This window comes from Budorcas taxicolor, chromosome 10 (assembly GCF_023091745.1).
Source record: "Budorcas taxicolor isolate Tak-1 chromosome 10, Takin1.1, whole genome shotgun sequence".
NCBI classification, from domain to species: domain Eukaryota; kingdom Metazoa; phylum Chordata; class Mammalia; order Artiodactyla; family Bovidae; genus Budorcas; species Budorcas taxicolor.
Window position 1 is genome coordinate 61,685,109 of NC_068919.1, and position 21,343 is coordinate 61,706,451.

A 21,343-nucleotide genomic window follows, 5' to 3' on the forward strand; every position below is an offset into this window, starting at 1 on the left:
ATGTGACTGGTGATGGAAGTAAAGTCCAAGGCTGTAAAGAGCAATATTGCATAGGAACTTGGAATGTTAGGTCCATGAATGAAGGTAAACTAGAAGTGGTCAGACAGAATGGGAAAGACTAGAGATTTCTTCAAAAAATTAAAGATACCTAGGGAACATATCATGTAAAGATGGGCACAATAAAGGGCAGAAATGCTAACAGAAGAAGAAGATATTAAGAAGAGGTGGTACCAATACACAGAAGAACTATACAGAAAAGATCTTCATGACCCAGAAAATCATGATGGTGTGATCACTGATCTAGAGCCAGACAACCTGGATTGCGAAGTCAAGTGGGTGTTAGGAAGCATCACTTTGAACAAAGCTAGTGGAGGTGATGGAATTCCAATTGAACATTTCAAATCCTAAAAGAAGATGCTGTTAAAGTGCTGCACTCAACATGCCAGCAAATTTGAAAAACTCAGCAGTAGCCACAGGCCTGGAAAAGGTCAGTATTCATTCCAATCCCAAAGAAGGGCAGTGCCAAAGATTGTTCAAACTACTGCACAATTGCACTCATCTAACACGCTAGCAAAGTAATGCTCAAAATTCTCCAAGCCAGGCTTCAACTGTACATGAACTGTTAGCTTCCAGATGTTCAAGCTGGATTTAGAAAAGGCAGAGGAAGCAGAGATCATTTTGCTAACATCTGTTGGATTATTGAAAAAGCAGGAGAGTTCCAGAAAAACACCTACTTCTACATTACTGAATACACCAAAGCTTCTGACTGTGTGGATCACAACAAACTGTAGAAAATTCTTAAAGATATGGGAATACCAGACCACCTGACCTGCCTCCTAAGAAACCTGTATGCAGGTCAAAAACAACAATTAGAACCGGACATGGAACAACAGAGAGGTTCCAATACAGGAAAGGAGTATGTAAAGGCTGTGTATTGTCACCCTGCTGATTTAACTTATATGCAGAGTTCATCATCCAAAATGTCGGGCTGGATGAAGCCAAGCAGGAATCAAGATTGCAGGGAGAAGTGGCAATAACCTCAGATACACAGATGATATCACTCTTACAGCAGAAAGCATAGAAGAACTAAAGGAACACTTGGTGAAAGTGAAAGAGGAGAGTGAAAAGTTGGCTTAAAACTCAGCATTCAGAAAACGAGGATCATGACATCCCATCCTATCCCTCGATGGCAAGTAGATGGGGAAACAATGGAAACAGTGAGAGACTTTATTTTTGGGGGCTCCCAAATCACTGCAAATGGTAACTGCAACCATAAAATTAAAAGTCGCTTGCTCCTTGGAAGAAAAGCTATGACCAACCTAGAAAGCATATTAAAAAACAGAGGCATTACTTTGCTGACAAAGGTCCATCTAGTCAAAGCTATGGTTTTTCCAATAGTCATGTATGGATGTAAGAGTTGGACCATAAAGAAAGCTGAGCACTGAAGATTTTATGCTTTTAAACTGTGGTGTTGGAGAAAAGACTTGAGATTTCATTAGACTGCAAGGAGATCAAGCCAGTCATTCCTAAAGGAAATCAGTCCTAAATGTTCATTGGAAGGACTGATGCTGAAGCTGAACCTCCAATACTTTGGCCACCTGATGCGAAGAACTAACTCATTGGAAATGACCTGATGCTGGGAAAGATTGAAGGCAGGAGGAGAAGGGGATGACAGAGGATGAAATGGTTGGATGGCATCACCGACTCAATGGACATGAGTTTGAGCAAACTCCGAGTGGTGATGGACAGGGAAGCCTGGCATGCTGCAGCCCATGGGGTTGCAAAAAGTCAGATATGACTGAGTGACTGAACTGAGTTGAACTGAACCGTTATCAAACTACGAAAAGTTAAAACATCTCTATTTACATTTTTATGATGATATAGAGGTCTTTGCTTTCTTCCCCAGAATAGCATGGGCAAAATCTGTAACTCATACATTATGATTTTAATTACTTAAGGCTCTTTCCATTCTGTGACAAATTTTAATTTTCTCTTTTGTGTTTCATGTCACTAACTTTAAAACATTCAATTTTCACCCAATTTTGCGCACTGTAGGACCTTCCTGTCATAATAGTTTCTAACTTCTTTGATGGACTAGCTCTATTATGAAAACAAAATAATTGCATATTCTTTAAACTAAAGAAGAATTTTAAAATAATTTCATTGTAGAGACTGTAATGAAAATGTAAGTTAATTCTAAAGTAAAGATTCCAGTTAGAAGGAAAACATTTGAAGCTGAATGTTTCAATACACAACTGTTATGTTGAAGCTGAATTTGGCTATAAGCCACATTATTTATGTACCTTTGGTTTGAATGTCAGAATAACAGATAATACCTTTTTGAAAGTGAATCAAATCTGAAACATGGTAGTGAAGTCTAATCCTTAACCAAGATATTTTTGTGGAAGACATGGGTTGATCTAAATGAATTTTACTTGAAGTAATGAACAATCTCCTATTTTACTTTTTCAGAAAACATGCAATTAAGAAGTTTTCTAAATGTATACATAGATACTTTTGTGTAAATCATATACAGAAAGTACCTGATTAATTTAGATACATGAATTCTTTAGGTTCTGAAGTAGACTTATAGTCACTTAAAAGAAACTTGTGGTTAGTTTCTTTGACTTTTATCCCTTTCAATCCATCATTAATTCTGTGGATAGAATAATTTATAATGTGGCTTTAATCATTGCATCTTTTGATCAGAAACCTACAAATATTCTCAATTTTCTTCTTTTTATATTTAAATTCTTCTTCATTGCTTTAATCTTTCTCCTTTCCTTGGTCCCATAGTACTTAACTAAGATTTTTTTTTAAGCGTTTTAAATTCTGCTCCTAAGCACATTGAGTATTCTTTTCCTTCCTTCCTATTTGTTATCCTTAGGTCAAACCCATGACCTCTTTTGTGTTCTCCTGGCCAAGAATGTTCTTCTCCATCCTGCCATATAACTATTAGCCTTCCTTCATTGACTGGATTTCATTTTTTTCCCATTCTTAACTATTCCCTCCTTGATCACTGTCCTTTTTGAATTTTTTTCCATACTTATAAACCATCCCCTAAAACATAGAGCTTAATTGTATACTCTTGGATGTTATTTTAGTATTTGTTTTTGTTTAAATTTTAAAATAATCATGAATAGGTAGAAATAAGCAAGCCAGAAATCATTCTGAGACAAACAGCTTGTATTATTGCTGTAACTACATGATCTCAAAAGGGACTGAAAATGTCACTGAACCACAGTTTTTCCTTAGCATAGTTAATGTACCATTTTTTCGTACCTAACATGATGTTTTCACCACTAAGAAAATGTCCTTTGGCAAAAATAATGTTTCACTAGTGCATATGGAAACTTGGACTATGTGGCTTCCCAGCTTGCTCAGGAACTGGTGATGCCAGGGCACATAGTTGGGTAATCTTCCTTTTGTTTATTCTTATATCCTCACTGCACGCAGCATGGAATCTGTCTCTTTCCCTAATATGTACCCATTACCATGACATGAAGGCAAGAAATAGTCATTTATGAATACTAGAATGGCTGCAGTTGTTACCTGGTATTCCCTTTAAAAAAAATTGAAATACCATTTAAAAAATGATTATTGTAAATACTCTAACAGTCCAGAATGGACAAAGTGGATTAACTATAATAAGTTAAAAATACCATTTTCTCTGTATACAAACATATATAAAAATACTATTTATGGTATGTAGTTTCTGACAGGGGCTTTCCTGGTGGCTCGGACAGTAAAGCGTCTGCCTATAATGCAGGAGACCCGGGTTCAATCCCTGGGTTGGGAAGATCCTCTGGAGAAGGAAGGGGGTTCATTAAAAAATACATTGAACATCTTACCATTATTTGAAAGTCTGTAAAGTGCTATTTTTTAACCTATATTTATTTTTCTAAGTTTCTTCTAATTGGATTTTTTTTTTTTTTACAGTCTTTCTTGAATTTGTTGCAGCATTGCATCTGTTTTATGTCTTAGATCTTTAGCCTTGAGGCATTTGAGATCCCAGCTCCCTGCCTGACTAGGGATCAAACCCACATTCCCTGCATTAGAAGGCAAAGTCCCAAGCACTGGGCCACCATGAAATTCCTTTTACATATATTTAAATAAGTCATAATTGATGAAAATGTATGGCATTTCCATTTTATCCATTTTGTAAACAATTGTATAATGAAAAACCTTTCATATATTGGTTTGCATATTTATTCCAATATTTAATTGGGTCTGAAATGAGAAGGGGAGTTGAGAATTTTCAAATGTCTCTCAGGACCACTCCCCTCACATGCTTTTGGGAATGTAAGTCATCTTAGGTTTAATCAACAACAGGGACATGGCTTGCTTTTACCAAGTAGAGGTCAGAGACGGTGTGCATCCTGCATTGGGCAGACAGTCCTAGACAAGGAAGAATTGTTTAGTCTGAAGGTCCAATTGTGTAACCTTTGGAGAAACATTGCATCAGGAAGTATTTCACTATCTGCTCTAAGAAATGTTGGAGTAAATATGTATTACTCATAATCTGGAAAACAATATGCTTCCATTTAAAATATTAACCTTCCTCCATAACAACCAATAGAATTTTCATATAAACGAAAGCCTTTTTTTTTTTCATACAAATGCATTAGACACACCCTCACCCAAAAGAAAGAATATAAATAGATAAATCAAGAAGAAAGAGAAACTGGATGATTTAAATGGTTCTGAAGAATAAAGTATGTAAATATTGGCCAACATATTTAAAGTGTATGTGAAAAGGTTGTTTTAGAAAAAGTGTAAAAAAAGTCTGAATTAAGAGAAATTAAAGCTTTTTGAATATTCCAACAACATAGAAGAAATGGAAAAAGTTGTAAGGTCATACCACCCAAATAGCTTAAGGCCTACATGAATATCTCAAGCAGGTCCTATTAGACTTAATGAAAAATTAATTCTTGTACTGTTTAAAGGTTTTTTCTTGTTAGTGAGAGCACAGGAAATAAATATAGTTCTGCCTTCAAGTGTGCATGTGTGTATGTGTTTAAGATTGCTTTCGTTTTTATTTCGATTTTCATAGCAATATGCATATCTAATTAAATTGGAGGAAATATTTCCCTTTAACTTGATTACAGGATCTCACAAATTTATTTCCTTTTTTCTTTTTAATTAAAAAAAATTAACACATTTCTGTTACTCTTTACCTCATGCCTCTGGTAACCAGCAATCTGTTACTATTATTTGTATCTCTGGGTTTTTCAATTTTTTTTCTTTGATTTCACATAAGGATAGCTCATATAGTATTTGTCTTTCTCTATCTGACTTATTCACTTAGCATCATGCCCTCAAAGTCCATCTGTGTTGTCCGTGTTAAATATTTCATTTTTTTATGAATCAATAATACTCATATATTACAAAGCAGAGACATTACTTTGCCAACAAAAGGTCCATCTAGTCAAGGCTATGGTTTTTCCAGTAGTCACGTATGGATATGAGAGTTGGACTATAAAGAAAGCTGAATGCTAAAGAATTGATGCTTTTGAACTGTGGTATTGGCGAAGACTCTTGAGATTCCATTGGACAGTGAGGAGATCCAACCAGTCCATCCCAAAGGAGGTCAGTCCTGAGTGTTCATTGGAAGGATTGATGATGAAGCTGAAACTCCAATAATTTCGCCACCTATGTGAAGAGATTACTCATTGGAAAAGACCCTGATGTTGGGAAAGATTGAAGGCAGGAGGAGAAGGGGATGACAGAGGATGAGATAGTTGGATGGCACCACTGACTCAGTGGACATGAGTTTGGGTAAACTCTGGGAGTTGGTGATGAACAGGAAGGCCTGGCATGCTGTGGTCCATGGGGTTGCAAAGAGTTAGACACGACTGAGCGACTGAACTAAACTGAACTGAATACTGATATATATATGAACTTGAATAATACTCTGGAACAGTATTATATATTGAATAATATTTCTGAATAGGGTGAGATGTATTTCAATTAGGTTATGTTCCTATCTTGGCTATTGAAAACAATACTCAGTGAGCAAGGGACATTACTGGAACATATGGCAGTTCTATTTTTAACTCTTTGAGGACCCTCCATACTGTTTTGCATAGTGCCTACACCAGTTTACATTCCCACCAGCAGAGCTCAGTGGTTCCCTTTTCTCCAGATTCTTGCCAACACTTGTTGTTTCCTGTCTTTTTGATAATAGCCATTCGAAACAGGTGTGAAGTGACATCTCATTGTGGCTTCAATTTACATTTCCTGATGATTAATGATGTTTAGCCACCTGTATTTATTTTTTTTAGAAAAATGTCTATTCAGATTCTTTGCCCATCTTTTAAATTGGATTGTTTGTTTTTTGGTTATTGTGTTTTATGGATTCTTTATATATTTGGGTTATTATCCCTTTATCAACTATATGACTTTCAAATATTTTCTCCCATTCAGTATGTTGTCTTTTCCTTTGCTTTTATTGCTCTTGTTTTGTTTTGGTGTTAGATTAGAAAAATCATCACCAAGACTTATGTCAAGGAGCTTACCACCTATGTTTTCTTCTAGGAAATTTTTGTTTTCAGAAGATCTTACATTCATGTCTTTAATCCAGTTTAAATTAATTTTTGTGTATGGTATAAGATAGTGGTCTTTTTTCATTCTTTTGCTATAATGATCCCATTTTCCCAACACTACTTATTGAAAAGACTATCCTTTTCCCATTGAATATTCCTGGCTCCTTTATTATAAATTAATTGACAATATATGTGCAGGTTTATTTCTTTTCCATCTGTTTCACTGATCTGTGTTTTTATGCCTGTATATACTTTTATTAATAATTACTATATCTTTGAAATATAGTTTGAAATCAGGGACCTTGAGGCCTCCACTTTTGTTCTCTTCTCAAGATTCACTTGGCTGTTCTGAGTTGCTTGTGGCCCATATCAGTTTTAGGATTATTGCTTTGAATCTATAAATTGCTTTGGGTAATATATTTATTTTAACAATATTGATTCTTTCAACCCATGAGCATGGAATATCTTTTCATTTATTTGTGTTATATTCATTTCTTTTTGTATGTGTCTTGTACTTGTCATGTCCTTGGTTAAACTTATTTATAGATATTTTACTCTTTTTGGTACAGTTATAAATGGGATTGTTTTCTAAATTTCTCTTTCTGATAATTCATTATGAGTGTGTAGACATGCAACACATTTTGGCTTGTTTATTTTATATACTATAAATTTACTATAAGATTGATGGCTCAGATGGTAAAGCATCTGCCTACAGGGTGGGACACCCGGGTTCGATCCCTGGGTCAGGAAGATCCTCTGGAGAAGGAAATGGCAACCCACTCCAATACTCTTGCCTGGAAAATCCCTTGGTTGGAGGAGCCTGATGAGCTACAGTCTGGGGTTGCAAAGAGTCGGACATGACTGAGGGACTTCACTTGTTCACTATAATAAGATTTATTTGAAAAAAAAAATTAAAAAAGATTCATTGTTATAACATCTTTTTGATAAAGCCTTTAGATTTTTCCATATATAATACTATGTAATCTGTTAATAGTGACAGATTTACTTCTTACTTTCCAATGTAAATGTCTTTCATATCTTTTTCTTGCCTAAATGCTCTTGCTTATACTTCCAACACTATTTTGTATAAAATTGGTGAGAGTAGCATCCTTATCTTGTTCTGATCTTAGAGGAAAAGCTTTTAGGCTTTGACCATTGAGTATGATGTTAGCTGTGGGCTTGCCATGTATGGTATTTTTATGTTGAGGTATGTGGCCTCCACACCCACTTTATTTAAAGCTTTTAGTATATATGACTGTTGAATTTTGTCAAATGTTTTATCTCCATCTATTGAAAAGATCATATGAGTTTTATCCTCTTATTGGATTGACCCTTTATCTTTATGTAACACTTACCTTGTCTCTTGTTACTGTTAAACTCTATTTTTTCTGATATGAGTATGTTACTGAAAATGGGGTCTGCTACTCATCACTCAAAAGCCACTAGAGAGGCAAGTTTGGTGGAAAGGAAGATTTGCGTTATTTCAGACGCAGGCAACCATGGGGGGTGACAGACTTCTGGTCAAAGGCTGACTCCTCCTTTGACAATCAGTGGGCAAGAGCTTTTATAGACTGAGGGAGGGAGCTCCAGACAGAAACAGCACACTCACCTCTAATAGTCATCTTGATATTAGTCATGCAATGGTCTGATCAGTATCATCTTAATTGTTTTAAGAGCATTTAGTTGTTAGTTCCAGGGTCAGTTTGTCTCCATCTCTTTAAGACAGGTCATTGGAATTGTGACATCTTATATCATAGCCACGGTCTGGTCATCATAGTTAACTTCTTATACCTGAAGGGGTTTTAGTATCTATAAGATAACTCAAGAATATGGCTCAGAATATTATCTAAAAAATAGCCCTTGCATAGGAGCTAAAGGTCCTTGACTAAATGACTAAACTATTATTATTTAGTCTGTTGGACTGTTTTCCTTTGTTTCTGCATTTTCTCATTTCTCTGATTAAGGTTATTCTTTGGCTAAAATTATTCCCCAGACAAAACGCAGGCTGTAGACATGATCAGGGGAGGACTATAGGTTCCTGCTCCATTTCATATGGCTACCCCAGGTTTTTTTTTTTTTTTTTCATGAAATATCTTTTTCCATCCCTTCCTTTCAGTTTATGTGTATCCTTATATCTGAAGTGAATCTCTTGTAGGCAGCATATAGATGGATCTTATTTTTGCATATATTCAACCACTCTGTCTTTTTATTGGAGAATTTAGTCCATTTACATTTAAAGTAATTATTGATAGGTATGTACTTATTGCCATTTTGTTGTTTCTTAACTCTTTTAGTAGTTCTTCTCTTTTGCTGTCTTCTTTTGTGGTTTAATGACTTTCTTTAGTCATATGTTTATATTTCTTTATCTTATTTGTATTTATTACAGGTTTTTGCTTTCTGATCACTATGAATCTTATGTATAAAAATGTCTCAGAGAAGGAGTAGAGAGAGAAAAGGATAGAAATTTTAAATTTGAAGAAATAATAGCTGAAAACTTTCTATATCTTATGAAGGAAACAAGCATCAAGATCCAGGAAACACGGAGAAATTCAAATAAAATGAACTTAAAGAGATTCACATGAAGACATATTAAAATTAAGTGTCAAAACTTAAAGACAAGGAAAGAATATTAAAAGCAGTAAGAGAAAAACAACTTATTATGTACAAGGGACTAACAACAGGTTTTTCAGCAGAAGCTTTGTAAGCTAGTAGGCACTGGCACAATATATTTAAAGTGCTGAAAGGGAAAAAAACAAAAAACAAAATTTTAACCAGGAAAACCTGGAAAAGCTATAATTCAGAATTGAAATAAATATAAAGCTTTTTCCAGACAAGCAAAAGCTAGAGTTCATTACCACTAAGCCAGTCTTACAAGAAATGTTAAAGGAACTTTTATAAGCTGCAAAGAAAAGGTGCTAGTTAGTAACAAGAATATATTGAAGGAAAAAATCTCACTGGAAAAGCAAAGATATGGTAGAAGCAGTGTATTCATCACTTATAAAGCTGGTATATAAAAGACAGTTCAGTCACTCAGTCATGTCTGAAGTTTTGTGACCCCGTGGACTGCAGCACACCAGGCTTTCCTGTACTGCACCATCTCCCAGAGTTTGCTCAAACTCAAGTCCATTGAGTCGGTGATACCATTCAGCCATCTCGTCCTCTGTCATTCCCTTCACCTCCTGCCTACAATATTTCCCTTTCCCAATTTTGAACCAGTCTGTGGTTCCATATAAGGTTCTAACTGTTGCTTCTTGACCCACATACAGGTTTCTCAGGAGGCAGGTAAGGTAGTCTGGTATTCTCGTCTCTTGAAGAATTTTTCATAGTTTGTTGTGATCCACACAGTCAAAGGTTTTAGTTTAGTCAGTGAGCATAAGTAGAAATTTCCCTGGAACTCTCTTGCTTTTTCTATGATCCAACAGATGTTGGCAATTTGATCTCGTTTTCTTCTGCCTTTTCTAAATCTAGCTTGTGCATCTGAAAGTTCTCAGTTCACATACTATTGAAGCCTGGTTTGAAGGACTTTGAACATTACCTTGCTAGAATGTGAAAATGAGTCTAATTTTGCAGTAGTTTGAACATTGTTTGGCATATAAAAGACAAAAGTAGTGAAAATAACTGTGATTATAATAGTTAAGGGATACATAAGATAAAAAGAGGTAAAATGTGACTTATAACAGTTTTTCATCATTAAAACAACTGAAAAAATGAATATAAAAGAGAAAACACAAAACCCAGTTAAGTTAAAAATAAACACTATGAAAAAAATCCTTATGTAAACTCTGAGGAATAGTTGCTCAATGCCATGACAATTTATTTTGTTCTTCAAAATAAGGCAAGAGTAGGCGCAGAAACCTGAATAAATATGTCATATCAAATGCATATATATTAGTCTCTCTTGAAATTACATAGTTTGATGGTAAATAGTTTAATAAAATGATATAAACTTATAGGATCAAAGAGAAAACAGCAATATTTTTGAACATAGGACATCTAAATATTAAAGAGACTAAAGAGAACTGAATTTTACACTGACAATGGGGAAATCTGATCCCCCTAAAGTCTCTTGAATTAATGGTATAAGATACTATTGGAAGTATAGAGAAAAGCTAAGATAAAACTCAGGAAAATTGGTTAGAAGTATGTTTTAAATGCTCAGATTACCAAGTCTAGTGAATGCCTTTTGGCCTCTCTGGCAGAATAGTAGAGGTTTATCCTCTGATCAGGTAAAAGGGAATCTTGGGATGGGAGAAATCAACTTTTTGTTGATACATGAAATAGGGGCTAAAACAAACATTTAATACTAAAAGCTGAGATATCTCCAGTCTTTAATCCTCTGTGGGCTCACAATATCAAGATCTATAAGTCTTGTACCCTCAGAGGAGGAAACTGAATCTGCTTTGAAGAATCTACTTTAGTCCAGTGAAATAGACCAAAGGATATGTGTATAAGGGCTTCCCTGGTGGCTCAGAGGTTAAAGCGTCTGCCTCCAATGCAGGAGACCCAGGTTCGATCCCTGGGTCGGGAAGATCCCCTGGAGAAGGAAATGGTAACCCACTCCAGTATTCTTGCCTGGAGAATCCCATGGACAGAGGACCCTGGTGGGCTACAGTCCATGGGGTTGCAAAGAGTTGGACACAACTGAGTGACTTCACTTCACTATGTTTATAAGGGGCTATCCCAAGGAAATAGTCCACTTAGATTAACCTGTAGTGAAGCCACAGTTGAAAAGTATTCTTCATGAACTTAGGGATTATTGTCAACATTTGTTGACAATATGTTATGACAATGGTTATGTTCATAACCATTATGAAAGTCTAGGAATAACCAGTAAGGTAAAAGAGACAAAACTAAATAAAATCTCTACAAATACACTAAGTTTATACAGGGAGGAATGAGACTTACCATTAATCTCCTCAGAGATAATACACCTACACAACAAGAATAAGATGTGACATAAAATGAATCACTAAAATTATTGAAAATTTAAAAATATTGCAATAATATAATAGTATTATAGATTTGGAAGATAAAGTTGACTGAATTTCCTGAGAAAGTGAGAAAAATATAAAAGATGAATATTAGGAGAGAACTGTTTGGTAAAACAAAGCATCAGTCCAATAGGGCAGCAACTAAAATATATAGGGGAATAATTCTATAATTAAAGAGCAGATATTACAATGGAGTGTGGTATACATAAATTAAATAATTTGTAATGGATAACAATTAGAGTTCATAAGTTTGCACATTGAATTTATACACCGGGGTTCAACTCAGTAGATGAAAATAGACCTATCAACACTAAGAATAATAATGAAAAAAATCAGTTCACTGAGAAAAAACCCAGAAGATAATTCCTGCTGTTTGAGAGGAAAAACAAAAATAGGTCACTAGAAGTCAATGAAGCAAAAGTTTATAAACTGGAAAATTATTTGCAATGTAGCATAATATACTTAGCCAAACTATTAAACAGATATGAGAAAAATCACAAAAAGCATTTTTGACATTAAAATTTCCAAAATGATACCTCCAATGCATAGTATGTTAGAAAGTTACTGAAGAATGTTCTGCTAAATTGAACAGTAAGTGAAGAAAGAGAAGGGCACGGTGTATAAGGAATCTCTAGGTTGTTAAAGAAGTAGAATATATTTAAGTGATAATCTGTTTATATTAGCAGTAAAGAAAAAAATCTTCAGAGATAAAATTTGTCTTTTGAATGTATTAATAGACTCTTTAGACAATGGAATTGAGCTCATTTTTTGAGACATATATACAAAACTAAACAAAACAAAAATAAGAGAATTATCAACTAAAGGAAGGGAAATATTGGAAAGAAATATGATCATTTATACTTAAATGGATCAGTTGTGAGTAATATTAACATAGTCATAATAATATGAACACTAACTATTGACCAAACAACTTTAAGATATAATTATATTGAAAGGATGGGAAGAAGAGTTAAATCTTTAGCTGTTAGAGTAGTGATTGATAGAAAATACTTAATGATGAACAATAATGAAGTTTGAGTATTAGACTATTATTTAGAGATACAAAAGCGAAATCCAAAAGCAATGCTAAAGTAATTGAAAGTAGTATCTTCTGAGGAGGGAGAAATGGGATGCAAGGAATAGGATACTGCCATCTTCCATAATAAGATTTGAATAATTATTTGACTAACCTGTGTGATATATTAATATAACATTTTAAAATTAAAAATAAAATAAGAAAGAATTGATGTGTGATCCTCAGATCATGGAGATTAAAATCCATACAGGATCTATAGCTAACAAGAGTTTTACAGTACTTTTATCAGTTTTACACTGATAGTGAGCATGTCGAGCTGTTTTTTACTCTGATTTTTGAATATATAAAGGAGCCTTAACAGTAAGTACAAATTTTAAGTTAACATGCAGCATATTAAATTTTTTTAAACACTTACAATTTTATATTTTAAACTAGGAAGCTTTATTCTATATAAATCTAATAAATTTAAAAATAATTTAAAGGGGGACTTTGATTAATATTTGGTTCCATTTACAACTTAATTAGACTCCCTTAATGTTTTTAAACTGCATTTATAAATTTAGTGTGCTCAATTATCTTTGTGAACATTTTAATTATCTAACAAACAAAACCTTCCAGAGTACTTAAACAGTCCTTATAAAGATAATAAATCAAACTAATAACATGGTGAATCTTAAGGTGTCTTAAATGTTAAAACACTATTGCCAACTTAGTAAAATTTCTTATATCTTTCAACTCAAAAAACAATGCTTAAAATAATCACTCGGTTATGTACTTAAAGTGTGAATTTAAAGTGCTAATCTGTAGATATTTAAATTACTAACATCAATTATTGATGTGTATAGCACCTTTAAAATATGAATATTATAGTTTTGATCTATTTAATCATTTCTCTACTTTGAAAAAATTCTTTTCCCAGGGAAAAAATTACCATGAAAACAATTAAGCTTTCTTAAGCAAATGGGGTTTTCAACTCAAGTAAATTGTAGCTACCTTCGCGGGCTGCTTCATGGACATTTCACTTGGATATTGATTTCTGGAGTTGCAGATATTCAGGGTGATTTCCTTTATAAATATGGTAAACAAAATTTGAGCCTTTTATAAAGTTATACTAATAAATAGAGATTCCAAGTCTATGAACTCTGAAGAAGGATGAAGTGATGGAGGGACAACTCGTGTTCATTAGATTCACCATACCAATGTGTCTTCTTCACATTATCTTACATCCAGTTTGATCTTAATTCATTTCCCTGCTCAGATTGTTTAAGGACTAAGTTAGATTAAAAATCTATTTATTGTATGATTCTTGTCAGAGTACTTATATTCTTATTATCTGCCAAAGTCATAACTTTTCTAGATATTTAAATGACATTAAATGGATTTTTCAACTCATATCTATATTGAGCTCAGTGTTCATAGTTTCCAAGGCTAAATTAATGATAAAGCCAGACCAGTTTACTGCTGGCCATGAAAAGAATGATTCCCACAGATTACTGAGAAATTGCTGAGAATTGCTGAGAAAATGTTCAGGGAAAATAAAACGAAATTGAGGCTGCTTGTTGACATAATTTACTCTACGAATCTCCTCCTTCACCATAGGTATATCAATAAATGTGATCCTCTAAATACCAAAGCAATTATATAGAGAGCAAAATCCAAACTATAAAATGTTCATCTTTTATAGCAAAATGCTCCCAAACTGGGAATTAGAATACAAAATTTACATAAGGAAAACTAAAACCATCAATCAAGATTAAGAACTGAAATGATGCTGAATATCAGCAAATTGAGAGGTAAGAATTTTAAAGTTGTAGGTAATCTAGAGAAAAACAAAAGTGAGAGCCTTAAGACTATTGACAAAATGAGACCTTCAAAGGGGAAGCTAAAAGAAAGAGCATAACTAATGTAATTCAGGAAATTTCCAACACTGTGTTTTAGAATTTTTGTGAAGAGACCATAGCTCTACATAGAATTTTGTGTATAGCATTAAACAGCTGCCATGAGTGAAGAAGAAAATCAAAGCTAAATAGAAGAATTCATAACTAATTCAAAACAATCTCAATGACACTAACAAAAGTAAAATAAAGGTGATATTATTCAAACACACTTTGATATAATACAAAACTGAAAAAATAAAAAATGACCAACTGATAAAACTAATCAGAATTTTTTTAATAACAATGATACAAAATCCAAATTTCCCTTCAAACTTCTGAACAACGCCTAATAAAATTAAAGCATAAATCTCCCCCAAAATGTAAACTTAAAGCATAAAGAAATAGAAAGAATGATAGCGATTCACTTTATAGCTGGAGGAAACTGAAAAAATATATCCTAAGGAAATTATTAGAACTGTATTAAAAATGTATGCTTTTAAATTCATGGCTGCAGTCACCATCTGCAGTGATTTTGGAGCCCCCCAAAATAAAGTCTGACACTGTTTCCACTGTTTCCCCATCTATTTCCCATGAAGTGATGGGACCAGGTGCCATGATCTTCGTTATCTGAATGTTGAGCTTTAAGCCAACTTTTTCACTCTCCTCTTTCACTTTCATCAAGAGGCTTTTTAGTTCCTCTTCACTTTCTGCCATAAGGGTGGTGTCATCTGCATATCTGAGGTTATTGATATTTCTCCCAGCAATCTTGATTCCACCTTGTGCTTCTTCCAGCCCAGCATTTCTCATGATGTACTCTGCATAGAAGTTAAATAAGCAGGGTGACATTATACAGCCTTGATGTACTCCTTTTCCTATTTGGAACCAGTCTGTTGTTCCATGTCCAGTTCTAACTGTTGCTTCCTGACCTGCATATAGATTTCTCAAGAGGCAGGTCAGGTGACTGCAGCCATGAAATTAAAAGACACCTACTCCTTGGAAGAAAAGTTATGACCAACCTATATGGCATATTGAAAAGCAGAGACATTACTTTGCCAACAAAGGTCCATCTAGTCAAGGCTATGGTTTTTCCAGTGGTCATGTATGGATGTTAGAGTTGGACTGTGAAGAAGGCTGAGTGCCAAAGAATTGATACTTTTGAACTGTGGTGTTGGAGAAGACTCCTGAGAGTCCCTTGGAGGGCAAGGAGATCCAACCAGTCCATTCTAAAGCAGATCAGCCCAGGGTGTTCTTTGGAAGAAGTGATGCTGAAGCTGAAACTCCAGTACTTTGGCCACCTCATGCGAAGAGTTAACTCATTGGAAAAGACTGTGATGCTGGGAGGGATTGGGGGCAGGAGGAGAAGGGGACGACAGAGGATGAGATGGCTGGGTGGCATCACCAACTCGATGGACGTGAGTTTGAGTGAACTCTGGGAGTTGGTGATGGACAGGGAGGCCTGGCGTGCTGCAATTCATGGGGTCGCAAAGAGTTGGACACAACTGAGTGACTGAGTTGAACTGAACTGAACTGAAAAATGTATGCTAAAGTTCTCATCATAGTACTATTCATAAATCTAAAATGTTATTAGCAATAATTGGATATGATTATATTGATTATGGTGTTTCAATATCCTGGGACATAATGTGGTAATTTTTAAAAGTTCATGAAGCATTTTTAGTAAATTGGAAAAATATTTTTGATTTGTCAAGTTCAGAATTCTGAAGACTAACTTACATATAGAGTGTAATTTCAACTATTTTCTAAATTGTGTAGAACAACCCTAAAAGTAAATGCAACAAACTACCAGTAGTGGAATTTTATAGTAAATAATGAAACAAATCCTTTGAACTACTACTTATGTTCTTATATATTTTCTCCATACAAGTTCAAAATGTATGTTTTACACCATTGACTTTCCACTAAGATTGTGGCTTTATCCCTATTCCATTCAGTGGACTATAGGTCATGTAACTGTATGTCTAAGTTTATGACTGTAGTTCTGATATTAATATTAACCCTCTTATTACTATTGCTCCTTTCACAGTGTCCTAGTTGGACAGTAAATTATATGGGTATCTTAGCTATAGTTTCCAATGGTTATGTATGGATGTGAGAGTTGGACTGTGAAGAAGGCTGAGTGCCAAAGAATTGATGCTTTTGAACTGTAGTGTTGGAGAAGACTCTTATGAGTCCCTTGGACTACAAGGAGATCCAACCAGTCCATTCTGAAGGAGATCAACCCTGGGATTTCTTTGAAAGGAATGATGCTAAAGCTGAAACTCCAGTACTTTGGCCACCTCATGCGAAGAGTTGACTCATTGGGAAAGACTCTGATACTGGGAGGGATTGGGGGCAGGAGGAGAAGGGGATCAGAGGATGAGATGGCTGGATGGCATTACTGACTCAATGGATGTGAGTCTGAGTGAACTCCGGGAGTTGGTGATGGACAGGAAGGCCTGGTGTGCTGCAATTCATGGGGTCTCAAAGAGTCGGACACGACTGAGTGGCTGAACTGAACTGAACTGAATGTTCATCCTGATTTTACATTGGTAGCTTACAAAATTCTGGACAAGTAACTGATATATTACTATTCAATATCACAAATTCAGTATCACAGTAATCCAAGTCTATGCCCCAACCAGTAATTCTGAAGAAGCTGAGGTTGAACGGTTCTATGAAAACCTATAAGACCTTCTAGAACTTACACACAAGAAAGATGTCCTTTTCAATATGGGGGACTGGAATGCAAAAGTAGGAAGTCAAGAAACACCTGGAGTAACAGCCAAATTTGGCCTTGGAATACAAAATGAAGCAGGGCAAAGGATAATAAAGTTTTGCCAAGAGAACACACTGGTCAGAGCAAACACCATCTTCCAACAACACAAGAGACGACTCTACACATAGACATCACAAGAAGGTCAACACGGAAATCAGATTGGTTATATTCTTTCAGGCAAAGATGGAGAAGCTCTATACAGTCAGCCAAAACAAGACTGGGAGCTGACTGTGGCTCAAATCATGAACTCCTTATTGCAAAATTTAGAGTTAAGTTGAAGAAAGTAGGGGAAACCACTAGACCATTCAGGTATGACCTAAATCAAATCCCTTACGATTATACACTGGAAGTGACAAATAGATTCAAGGGATTAGATCTGATAGAGTGCCTGACAAACTATGGATGAAGGTATGTGACCTTGTACAGAAGGCAGTGATCAAGACCATCCCCAAGAAAAAGAAACACAAAAAGGCAAAATGGTTGTCTGGGGAGGCCTTACAAATTGCTGAGAAAAGAAAAGATGTGAAAGGCAAAAGAGAAAAGGAAAGATATACCCATTTGAATGCAAATTTCCAAAGAATAGCAAGGAGAGCTAAGAGAGCCTGCCTCAGTGATCAGTGTGAAAAAATAGAAGCAAACAATAGAATGGGAAAAACTAGAGATCTCTTCAAAAAATTAAAGATACCAAGGGAAAATTTCATGCAAAGATGGGCTCAATAAAGGACAGAAATGGTACGAACCTAATAGAAGCAGAAGATATTAAGAAGAGGTGGCAACAATACACAGAAAAACTATATAAAAAAAATCTTCATGACCAAGATAACCACGATGGTGTGATCACTCACCTAGAGACAGTTATCGTGGAATGCTAAGTAAAGTGGGCCTTAGGAAGCATCAATATGAACAAAGCCAGTGAAGGTGATGAAATTCCCATTGAGCTATTTCAAATCCTAAAAGATGATGCTGTGAAAGTGCTGCACTCACTATGCCAGCAAATTTGGAAAGCTTAGCAGTGGCCACAGGACTGGAAAAGGTCAATGTTCATTCCAATCCCAAAGAAAAGCAATGCCAAAGAATGTTCAAACTACTGCACAACTGCACTCATCTCACATGCTAGCAAAGTAAAGCTCAAAATTCTCCAGCCAGGCTTCAACAGTACATGAACCACAAAATTCTACATGTTCAAGTGGGATTTAGAAAAGGCAGAGGAACAGAGATCATATTGCCAACATCCGTTGGATCATTGAAAAAGCAAGAAAATTCCAGAAAAACTTCTACTTCTGCTTTATTGACTATGCCAAAGACTTTGATTGTCTGAATCACAACAGACTGTGGAAAATTTTAAAGATATGGGAATACCAGACCACCTGACCTGCCTCCTAAGAAATCTGTATGCCAGTCACAAAGCAACAGTTAGAATGAGACATGGAACAGCAGACATTTTTCAAATCGGGAAAGGAGTATATCAAGGCTGTATATTGTCACCCTGCTTATTTAAGTTTATGCAGAGTACATCATGTGAATTGCTGGGCTGGATGAAGCACAATCTGGAATCAAGGTTGCTAGGAGAAATATCAATAACCTCAGCTACACAGATGAAACTACCCTTATGGCAGAACGCGAAGAACTAAAGAGCCTCTTGATGAAAGTGAAAGAGGAGAGTGAAAAAGTTGGCTTAAAACTCAACATTCAGAAAACGAAGACCATGACATCTGGTCCCATCACTTCATGGCAAATAGATTGGAAAATAATGGAAACTGACAGACTTTATATTTTTGGGCTCCAAAATCACTGCATATGGTGACTGCAGCCATTAAATTAAAAGACACTTGCTCCCCGGAAGAAAAGCTATGATCAACCTAGACAGCATCATTGAAAAGCAGAGACTTTACTTTGTCAACAAAGGTCCATCTAGTCAAAGTTATGGTTTTTCCAGTGGTCATGTATGGATATGAGAGTTGGACTATAAAGAAAGCTGAGTGCTGAAGAATTAATGCTTCTGAACTGTGGTGTTGGAGAAGACTCTTGAGAGTTCCTTGGACTGCAAGGAGATCCAACCAGTCCATCCTAAAGGAAATCAATCCTGAATATTCATTGGAAAGGCTGATGCTGAAGCTGAAACCCCAATACTTTGGCTGCCTGATGTGAAGAACAGACCCATTGAAAAGAATGGAAGAACAGACCCATTTTCCCAGACCTGATGCTGGGAAAATTGAAGGTTGGAAGAGCAGGGGACGACCGAGTATGAAATGGTTGGATGATATTACCAACTCGATGGACATGAGTTTGAGTAGCCTCAAGCCTGGCCTGCTTTAGTCCATGGGGTCGCAAAGAATCGGACATGATTGAGTGACAGAACTGAACTGATATATATATATAAGATTTTGGTCCCTATTATAAAACAGAAATAATCTCTCTACCAGTTAACATCATAGGAATGTTGTAAGGATTAATGAAGATATATTTGGAAAAAAACTTGTGTTCCTCAAAGAAAAGTACTTCGTCATTTTCACTATTACTTTTCTCTACTAGCTTGCTGAGTGGGAAGTCAGAGGAAGTCAAGATTTTGTGAGTATCAGCAGTGAAACCAAATCAATCACACATGTTCTGGAAGCACATTTTATACAACTGCTTCAGCACCCTAAAACTCTCCTAAATATATAAATTAATAGAGAAAAAAAGACTAAATTTTGGCTTTAAATTGGCTGTTCAATTAGGAGTTGTGAGTAAACATATTGAACTTTCCTTTCTGAATGAAAATATTGTTCTCTATCAAGTATGAACCATAAGGTGTGTTTGGAAGCTGAACAAAGACTGTTCATTAAGCTTGAAAGGAACAGATCTAAGCCCTCCTGCACTTTTGTAACCTGGCATCAGGCCTCTAAATCAAACTTATTATTTTAGGGGCCAATTAAATGCTTTTCAGTAACTCAGTAGAAAGACAGCATCTTCACAAGATATTTCAAGCACCTTTTAAATTGTATACCTTGGTCTGGCACTAAAAGATCTTTCTTGAAATTCTTACAATTCAAAATCAAAATCAATAAATCAATCTAGTTCCGAGACAGCAAAGTAGATGAAAGGCAACAACAAAGTTGATTAAAATTCTAGTGGTGATTTCCCAAGTGTAACGGGTCCTTAGTTTGATTAAGACTCAGAGGAGGCATCTGGAAGCAGTGCAGACAAGTCTGGCTCTTGGTCGCTTTGTTCTCCCTGAAACTAACATCCCTTGAGTTAACTATCATACCATACCAGATACTTTGAAGTTGAAACGTAATACTTTATTTTTTCTGACATTGCAAGTGCGTTACGTATCACCAAGTTTTTTTTTAATCTTTTCACAAGAGACACTGTTTCCCTGTCTATCTAAAATTCATACCTTGACCTTACATGTTTGTCTTTGAGAACAAATCATCTTTCTTCCAGTGTCTCTTTGCTGTTTTGTCAATTTTGTCTCTTACTCTTTGTTGTTTACTGGAGTCAAGGATGGCATATCTGTGCGTGATAAGTTGCTTCAGTCATGTCTGACTCTGTGCAACCCAACAGACTATGTAGTCTGCCAGGCTCCTCTGTCCATTGGATTCACCAGGCAAGAATCCTGGAATGGATTGCCATGCCCTCCTCCAGGGTATCTTCCCGACTGAGGGATTGAACCTGCATCTCTTAAGTCTTCTGCAATGGCAGTCAGGTTCTTTACCACTAGTGCCACCTTGAAAGCCCTTATCTGTATCATTTGACGATTTGTCAGAATGAAATGAAGGCTTTCCTGCTAGCTCAGCTGGTAAGGAATCCACCTGCAATGCAGGAGACCCCTGTTTGATTTCTCAGTTGGGAAGATCCGCTGAAGAAGGTATAGACTACCTACTCTAGTATTCTTGGGCTTCCCTGGCGGCTCAACTGGTACAGAATCTGCCTGCACTGCGGAAACTGGGTTCGATCCTGGGTTGGGAAGATACCCTGGAGGAGGACAAGGCAACCCACTCCAGTATTCTTACCTGGAGAATCCCATGGACAGAGGAGCCTGGCGGGCTACAGTCTATGGGGCTGCAAAGAGTCGGACATGACTCAGCAACTAAGCGCAGCACAGAGTGACAGTTCTTGGAGAGTGTTGAGTGGTT

The 21,343-nt window shown here is 35.7% G+C and overlaps 1 non-coding gene and 1 pseudogene across 1 annotated transcript; both read left to right on the forward strand.

Annotated features, from left to right (window-relative positions):
• The window catches only part of LOC128054816 (voltage-dependent anion-selective channel protein 3-like), a 106,441-nt pseudogene that overhangs the window by 42,251 nt on the left and 42,847 nt on the right, over positions 1–21,343 (forward strand).
• On the forward strand, positions 11,002–11,073 carry TRNAW-CCA (transfer RNA tryptophan (anticodon CCA)). The gene has a single exon. It is a non-coding gene; the product is annotated as a tRNA-Trp (tRNA).